Here is a 9,752-nt window from a genome sequence, read left to right as displayed (position 1 = left end):
ACTCTCTTACTAGTTTTTACTGACTGGTCGTCTTTAAAAAATAAAGCAAGACAGCTTTATTGAGAGTAGTGCTGATACTCTCATTTTTTACCACTTCCCGGATCATTTCTATCAGGAAACTGCATGTTCTCAGAAATAAAGTGAAATAATGTTGTCTAAATTTAAGCAAACAATTAATGCAGCTTTTGAGTCCATAGTTTGACTGAATACTGGTGCATTTTTTAATGTTTGCTTACTGCTTGTGTTAGTAATGTAAAGCATGTTTTTTTCTCATTCTGTTGCTGTGAATTTTTAGTTTCCGTAGAACCTTTCTAAAATTTGCCATTACTGGCTTTTCTGTTTGTAGAATACTTTTGTTAGCTATTACTCTGATTTAATTGAACCAGAATGTGATAATTCTGTTTTTGACAGATTTAGCAATACGTCCATTAAATTTTCTTCTAATTTGTATGTGATCCACACTCCTTCCTTTCCAAGGTGGCTTGTTGACCTAGCAATATACGTAGTTTCTCAAGGGAGGAAAGCAAAGAGCAGGAAGAATGAAGAGAATGGGTTGCCATGAGTGTTGAGGCGACTATTTCGCATGCTGATCAATTTTTCAAATTTCAGACTACTTAGAGAACTAGCAAGATTATTACCTACCTAGATTTCTACTTGATTGCTTAGTTTTCTTTTGAAATTAACATTTTCAGACTTTTTGCTTTAGTAGAAAAATAAAAGTTTCTAACTTGCTGTTACACCCCAGAATGCCAAAGTTCTTGGAAATAGAAGATTTCCTAAGGATAAATTTTCTTGTTTAGAATTTTATATATAAATCATCCATTGCTACTTTTAAGATCTTTAATGTATACTTAAGCAGCATTGATTTCTAGGGCACTTAAATTTAAGTGCAGTCAAATGCCTAAAAATGAAGGAGACTAAATACAGACTTACTTTGCATTAAGTTACCTTTTCCCATCATTAATGTTTTTAGAAATAACAATGCTGTTAAAAAAAGGCATTTAAAAGATCAAAAATAGCTAAACCCTTTTCTTTGATAATTCTCTTTCTGAATAATAATATGTTGTTACATAGATCTACCTTATGATTAAGTGTCAAATGTGTCTTTGTCTTTTTAAAGCTATCTAAAAAGCCTGTTCCCAGAACCATTTGTTTATAGGTCATCCCAAATTGTGTATGACAAAGATGCCTTATTTCTTTAGTCTGTTGTAATTTTGTCTACTGGGGAAAAATAAACTTATGTCAACTTGGTAGATGACAGGGACCTTTTATTTGGCTGTGCCAAGTGTTCATAGAATATATTAATTGTTTAACGGTTTTAGCCGTTTGTGAAGAATTGAAGAGAAAAATGGGATTAGCCTTCCTAGGGCCGTTCTGCGTGGAGCAAATGGGAGTGCCTTTTCCTTGGATTTGTAATACTAGAGAGTTCATTGCTTCTGTTACAGGCCTTACGCTTAATGATTTGATTTTTAGAAAGTTTCATAGTTGTCCCATTTGCTTTTTATACTGAGAATCTCAGAGATCAGCTTGTATTTATATCCATGATTGGACAATACCAGTTTCTACTAATAGTAAGATTTTAACAGCCAGTTTTTTCTGGCAGTGAAAGTTAACAGTTGTCTTCACCAGAGTAATTCAATCAACAAGGAGTGGTCTAATATTAGACTTGGCTTTGAGAAGTCAAGCAAAAATGCTGTAAAACAGCTGGTCATAGAAGTTGGCTTTGAGTAGTGATAAGAAGCTCAAGGTAAACAAAGTAGATAGGAATGTACCAATCTTAAAAGACAAACTTCGAGAAATAAATTAATTTTTTAGAAAGTGTGCAGTTCAATTGCTGAATTCATTTGCCCCAAGGTCTTTTGGAACTCAAAAGTTTAAAGAAAAAAAAAAAAGGGTGGAAGAATAGCATGAAAAAACCAGAAATTGACAGAATGTATTCAGGGAAGAAATGTAAAGAAAAAATAGCATCTAGACTTAAATACAAAAGCGTTTATACAAAATGTAGCTCAGGAAGCCCCTAAACCACAGCTAAGTGCTGAGAGGAAGCTACATCTGGAAAACAAATATTGTACATTTGCTTTTTTGCTATATTCTTCTTCAAAGCATTCCCTACTTTCTTAAACTAGGTAACATATGGTTTAAAATGGTGAAATGAATTACTGTTACAATATTTAGTTTTCTGAAATGCATTTTCCTCATTCATGAGAAAAGAAATAGGAAATAATTTGGCTTGGAGGAGAAATTGGGGAGAAAAAAAAATAGCGATACTCTAGAGAAAGTCTGATTTGTTCAGGAGATATTTGTTAGGAAGCTCCGGATGGCTTCAGGAGTTTTTAGACTGTTTCAGCAGGTAAGAGAATGATCTGCAGGGGTCTGAGGCGATTGAGGACATAAATTCCTGAACACAGTGCCATCTGAATTACTAGTAACTTTTTCTGTCATCCACTGATAACTTATTTTGAAAGTGAGTTGATTTATGCTGTAGATACTTGTCTATTTTGCTCTATTAGGCTTCATTACTACCTTGGCAAAGATGGGATGGTTAATTCCAGTGACATGTTAGGGTGAGATTACTCGGGTTATACCATGGGACTCTCTTTCTTTTAGTTTTGGAGTGGCTTTGTTTCTTTCATTCAACTTAGACAAGGAGAATAGTTGAAAGTGAGTTGACTTTAAGAGGTTTCTCTGGTGTTCCAAGTGATACTTTCTGAGAAGTCTCATGTTTGCAGACACTTGAGTGGCCTTTTGGATTAGCAGATTAGCAGCCATGCTTCTTCAAGTTTTTCTTTTGAGGTTTCTAGTGTGCTTGTGAAGACGAGCAAAACTTTATGTAGATCAGCAACATGAGACACAACATGATGGTAGGTTGCTCAGTGGAGGATTAGATGCATCAAAAGGTAAGAAAGAATGTATTTTTTCTGTTTTCTCTGAAGAACTTCAAATCAACCATGAAATTGAAAAGTCAGTTCCCTAAAATTGTGTCACTCTTTTCCTTTAAAACTTGTGAATTTTCAACCACACTGAAATGTCACTGTAGAAGCAGTAGTATTTCCAATTGTCTGTCAAGCATTAGTAGAAAATGGTTGTCATACTGAGACACTATTCTTTGTATTCCTGTTACCCATTAGTTTAGTTTAAAGTCTTTTTGGAGAACAGGACTCTCTACAAATAAGCACTGTCATGGTAGACCAAATAAACCATGGGAAGGTTAATGGAGTTCAAAAAGGCTAGTCTATATCTGTAAAACACAGAAATAATACCACCACAGTTAAAAGCACTGGCACTTTTGTTAGTGACATGTCTTCTTTCACAGAAACACTATTTCTTTTCCTTTATTTCTAGGGGGAAAAAAAATCTAAATTGTATCAAACAATATTCAATATGAAAAGCAAAGTACAATGTAATGGTTTAAGTTAGCTTAGTGCCATGCCTGAGCTAAAAGTTTCAGTATTGATCTTTTGATTAAAGAAACAAGTTGCAATTATTATGCTGCAGTTTATGTCAGTTGCTTCTTGTCCTATCACAGCATATCTCTTAGAAGAATCTGTCTTTCTAACTCCCACATGCTCCCCTTTTTGTTAGGAGAGTAACCACAGTGAAGTTCTATGCCTCTGGCCCCATCTCTTCTCCAGGCTACATAAGCCCAGGTCTTTATGTGTGTCCACATCTGTTGAATGTTCCTCCTTATCAGTCATTTTAGAGGTCCTGTGCTGACCTTTCTCCAGTTTAATGTCTTGTACAGAGGTGCAGCAGGACTCTACAGCAGTATACCAGCTGTGGCCTTGCTGCAGCCAAGTAGATGTAAAAAACCTCTTAATCTTTAAAAGCTTTTTGAATATGAAGTGTATACTGTTTTGTTGACACCTCTGTGCAGGTAGTAACATTGCATTTTATAAGACACTCTACTAAGTAACATTTCCTACACACTTCATGCTACTTTAAAAATAAACCTGAGTTTATAATGCTGCTTTCTTAAAAGTTGTGGATGCCTAGAGAGTTACTTTTCTCCCTGTAGGTCAGATCAGGGATGTCTAGAACAGTTAATGCATTCAGGTTAGTAGCTAAGGCTTAAATAAGCATTGTAGCTTTGAGAAGGCAGTGTGATCTGAGCTCTTTTTTCAGGAGCTGGTGGTCATTATTTCTTTTTTTAGGTATAGAAGGAGGCAAAAGAAACAGGGCAGTATAGGAGATGCTCTTGGCCAAGAGTGGAATTAAAAGATGTATCAGTGCTGTAATTTTTTTATTATTTCTTTTTCTTTTTTTAATGCTTAATTTTAAGATGCCCATGACTTTCAGGGGACTTGTTTAGGAATAATGAGGTTAGTCATTACGTCCTGTTGTTGAAGCTATGGCTTGAGCAGAATGACTTTTGTAGGCATGCACTTAGTATAACAATGAGAGTGTACTTTCCATTAACTATTTTTAAAAAGTCTATTTGCCATTTCTGTTCTGTACATAATATCATTTGTTCTTTGCAATTACATCGTTTGCCATGAAGTAAAATAATTTTCAGAATGTTCACTCGAATTTCTGAGTTATTTGAGAGTTTGTGTTTCATGAATGGATTAAGAGATGTATATTAGAATTATGCTATGCATAGGTGTTACATTGGCACAGGTTTTGAACCCATGAGGTACGTTTGCCTGAATGATCCCTAAGTTTTATTCAGATGAACACTGCACTGAAGGCTTACTGAAGCATTTATTCCAGTGAATGTCTCAACTTGGATGTGATCATTCTTGAGGAATGCTGAGCCTGTAATAGACTATCTGTTCCAGAGTAAATATTCAAAAATAGTTTGTCTATGCTTTCCAGGTATAGACAAGCCCAGAGTGGTAATGTGGCACTTCAGTACTGTTTTCTGGTTCTGAAAACAGAAAAGAGAGAAACCATATGCATGACTATCGGTATGAGAAGTTTGATTCGATTAAGAAATTCCATATAATCTAGAAAACAGCATGGTACAGAACATCTTTGCAATTTTGGTTGATGTACTGCAATTTCAAGTAAAAAAATACTGCAGGCTTGCATACTGTGCACTGTGCTTTTTTTGCTGAGCATGAGATACAGCACTTCTGTTTTGGCTGTTCTGGAATTTGGAACTGTGTAAGTAAAAATTATACAAATCTTTTTAATTGAGAAGATTTTTTTGTCTTTTTGACTCAACTTCATTGTAGTTCTCCAGTTATGTGTGTGTGTGATACTGATGCTATGTTGCAGTTAGCTGACATCAGACAGAAGTGATAAACCTGGTCAATATACCACCTTTACTTTCTTGTGAGTGATGCCATTCACCCGGCCACTGTGCCAGCAACATGTATTACAAATCACATGTTTTTGCTTTGGCAAAGATCTGTCTTCAGTTGTTTTTTAGAGTAATTCAACTCCTACCAAGGTTAACCAGTGTATATGTTTGGTTTTGTAGAAAAATTTTCCTGCCTTTAGTCCATGGAAAATATCCAGTCATCTTGAAACCAATGATACCACAAAACTGTTGGCTTTTCTGACTATGAGCTAATCTCCTAGGAATGATGTCTTTGGTTTTACAGACTGCTGACTGCAGTGTTTCGCACTTGCAACCATTAACTTAATTGATAAGTTGTTTTCTTTCTGTCCTCTGCTTTATTTAGTGTGATACAACCACAGTACTGTATGTGGGAAAAGGCTTTCATAAATATAGCAGACTGCAGATTGGAAACATATTTTTGTCTCTTCTGGTTTTCCTATCAAACTAGATTCAACTTTTGGGAGGGGAAAGAGGGAAAATAATAGCTTTCCATAGGTTCCCTTCTGTTATGCGTGCCAGTTACTGTGTGTCTTGTAGACACTGCTTCCTGTACTAAAAGAAAGCTCTGTATTCAGACATCCATACACTGCAGCATATGTGTATCCAGGGTCTCTTTTGAGTTGTCTATCTTTAGAAAGAGTACATGATGCAAAGTAAGAACTAAATTTGTTAATTAAAACATATAACCTTTTTTTCCCTCTTCTTATAGTTTGTGGTTGTCACAGTAACAGTAAAAGTTACCAAACAGATGTGGGAGGTTATTATACTACTTGATCAAAATGTTAAGAATAACAAATTGAAGTCCCCAGGCTAATCTGCAATAATTTCTCATCAGCTAATTATTCTTTGTTGCAAAGTAGTGGAGGTCTGACTAACAAAAATACCATACAGCAATTGTTTCCTAATGTACTTGTATTTTCAGAATTGCACGGACTCTTAGCAGAGCATTATGCACTGAAGTGTATGTCAAGTATACAGTAGTGACGTCCTTTAACTGCTTAATTTTGGGTTTGTTAGCCCCACTATTTCACAGGATAGTTTAATATCCATTATAAAAAGAGTAAAGTTTTTAAAAAGGAAAAAAATTACACAATTCAGAATGATACAAGTTTTCAATCTTTATCTGCACTTTTTTTTATGATCAGTATTGCAACAGTGTGTATTGGTGAGACAGTGTTAGGTACTGTAATTTTGAATAACACCTTGTGTTTTCAAGTATAAAATCCCTAAAAGAGATTAGGAAATCTGAATTGTTAAGAATAAATGGTACTGCTAATTCTACAGGTGACATATTGTTACATATTTTCTATAAGGAGTTTAAACCCCACTTCTGTTAAGTCTTCCTGGTCATAGTATTTCTTTTCATGGGGTCTTTCTTACATGGAAATGATGTCTCTCTCACTGAACTCATGTAAAATAGATCAAATCACACATCATCACAGTGTGTGGTGTTAGTACCCATTGACTCCAAAATATGCTTGTTTATTATCTGCTTCAGTGCTACTTTCTCAAAAGCTTTGAGTATTGAATAAAGAAATAATAGGAAAAGGTAACTGTGAATGAAGACACAAATATACAGACTTTGGTTTGCATCCTGCTGAATGCTGCAGTTCTCCATATATACTTTTTCAGTAAAATCTGACCTTGAAAACTGTGGATGGGGCACTCAAAATGCACGATCTGGGTGGCATTGACTACTGCATTTCAAAGTCACTTTATTGTTGTATTTCAGTTTCCCTGTCAGTAATATTACTGTTTTGTTTGATCTCTGCAAAAAAAATTTAAGAGATAGGTACTGTAGTTGTTTTTTGCCAATTTAAAAATAACTGCCCACCTTTACGCAATGTGATTTCCATTGATAAGTTCAATTCTTGATTATTTGACCATAATTTTTCTTAGTCATTATTTCCATGATACCATAAACTAATGAATAGTGTGTATCCGCATACAATGTCCAGCTGCAAAATTAGTTCTAGTAACAATGGAGAAAAGTGAGTATCACTGGAAAATGTTTTGCCTGTGGAAGCAGCTGCCCATGAGCTCACCCTCTGGAAAATATCCTGATGGCTTCACATCTTAGAGAGCTTTTTTCAGTGCACAGTAGCACAAATGTAAGCCAAGGCTTGAAAAGCTAGTGCTGTGTGTTTTCTTTGGCATATGGCAACCCTGAGCCTTTCCTTTGAGAAGCACATCTTAAAAGTCTTTTGCTAAAGGAGTAATTTTGTGATTCCTCTGGGCAAAATAAACTGATTCTTGTCTCTTCCTATTATCATCACATCATATATATATATATAAAATACGTATATATATGATCCAAATGCCACTGCCCAGATGAAGACTGGTAACATTAAAGAAACATTCGTCAAAAACTAACCAGCCTTCTTGCTTTAAAAGAAGAGAGAAGACCTTTGAGAACATGTTGCTTGATGTGTATTTTGTAACATGTCAGCATGTTACATTCAGTTTAATTTTCTATTACCGTCCCTCAGTTTGGGTTCTTTCTTCCTGTACCCACAAAAAGCCCATTTCCTTACAGTTTTATTGGGAATTTACAGGACCTATGCTAACACACACATCCACATGCACCACCTCCCATCCTTTTTGTTCTTTATGTATCTTGTTGGTCATTATCTTTATATTGTGCTGGAAAATTTACTGTTTGTCCTGAAGAAATGCTTACAACTACTGATACAGATTAGAGGGTTTTTATACTCTTGTTATCAATGAGAATAGCTGCAAACTTGCGCAAAATAGCTAGAAAGTAGCCTTGAACCAGGCTGGCATAATGCATGTTGCACTGTAGAGACTCTGAGCAAATAGAATTTTTACAGGGTTTTAACTACCTTTTGATGTACAGTTTCACAAGAGGGGAGAGTGAAGAGCTGCTATATGAAGTCTAAATCTGGGCAGGGTCTCCAGGGTATGGGGAAATCTTGGTGACTAGATCTGATCTGGTTTCACTCAGCATTTGACTACTACAGAGCCTTTTCTATACTGGGGAAGTTGCAGTTATTTCCTTTGTTCTAATGTGCAAGGTGCCTGGTCCATGTTGGCAGTGTTAGTAACCCTTGTGTGTTGGATGATGGCTAAAGCAAAGCTGAAGAAATAAAAGGATGTGGAAGCTACGCAATATGCAAGGAGTGATAAATGGAAAGAATAATGCTGTAGGATTTTTAACATAAAAATGGCAGGAAGCATGAGGAACCACCAGAAGTAATTCTTGTTATAGTTGTCAGTAGGCAACCTTTTTGGGAATTAGCTGTGATCTCTTAGATTTGCATAAATGTACAAAACTAATGATCCTGGCTTTTTCTGCTAATATTCTTAAAGGAAAATCTAATTTTCTGCGGTTTCCAAGCTTATGGATGCAGAGACAAAAATATACCGGTATGAGTAAGTTAACAGAGCTGTACTCAAAACACAGGGAGAACAAAATCCCTCTTCCTATAAACTTCACTCATCTTTTGGCTTGGATATTATTGTAGTTAAGAGAGGTAGAAGCATATCAGCATATTTAATCCATAGGTCCAGAACTCCAGACAACTAACATAGATTACAAAAATGGAGACCATAATTGTTAGGAAATAGAACAAATAAAACAACTCTCCCTTTCTAGAGTGAGAAGTGTGTAGATTTGGAAATGAAGACAAGTTCAGAGTGGTTTTTAGAAGATAGTTTTTAGGAGAAAACAGTAAATACTGCAGGTTACTCTTAAGCTAAAAGGACTAAGATAGTCTGAGTTGTATGAACTTCTGCTTTATAAACTTTATACATATCTATGACATAAATTACTTCGTCAGGAGAGAGCTTTTTTAATATGGGAAGAAAAATTTCAAAGGACTAGTGGAGGAAGTTCAACTAGACTGTTAAACTTGACCTGATTTCTAAGCATCTTTTTTCTTCTTTGTCACTCCAGCATGATTGGAAATTCCATTGGCTTATATGTTTTTCTGTTGTTAATAACATTCTATTCCCCTATTTTAATGAGGGCTAAAACTTTTTGGGTTTTTTTTGATGAGCTTATCAAGTTACCTTTGGCTACTGGATCACTCCTTTGTCTATCATGTCAGTGGGTTTAACAGGGATATGTTTCTTTCTTTGTCCAAATTCATGGCTTGGTGGAGTCATAGTCTTATGGTTTCCTAGTAGAGCAGTAACAGTTCATAATTAACTGAGTTTGTTCCTGTTCTACATCAGCTTCTTCATTTTTCAATAAGAATTCTTAGGATTTCTTCACTCAGTGCTCCTTAAGCAGTGACAAGGTTTTCCAGAAGGCATCAAAAAATAGGGTAAAAACTAAAGAAATGGGGTAAGCACTTGCAGTGTGGCTAATGGCTGGACATAATGTAGTGTGACCCAGTGAAGCCACTCATTTGTCAAGGTGATAGAGATCTGAAGAAACATATCTGTAGTAAGCACAACACTAGTGAGAAGAAGTCTCGCAAGTACTTTATTTCCATAAAGT

The 9,752-nt window shown here is 35.5% G+C and overlaps 1 protein-coding gene across 6 annotated transcripts in view; it reads left to right on the top strand.

The window, feature by feature from the left end:
- Positions 1-9,752, top strand: part of RALGPS1 (Ral GEF with PH domain and SH3 binding motif 1) — a 76,635-nt gene that overhangs the window by 40,941 nt on the left and 25,942 nt on the right. The window lies entirely within an intron of this gene.

This window comes from Colius striatus, chromosome 19, assembly GCF_028858725.1.
Source record: "Colius striatus isolate bColStr4 chromosome 19, bColStr4.1.hap1, whole genome shotgun sequence".
Lineage (NCBI taxonomy): Eukaryota > Metazoa > Chordata > Aves > Coliiformes > Coliidae > Colius > Colius striatus.
The sequence above is the reverse complement of the archived record's forward strand: the minus strand, read 5'-3'. Positions and strand labels throughout refer to the sequence as shown.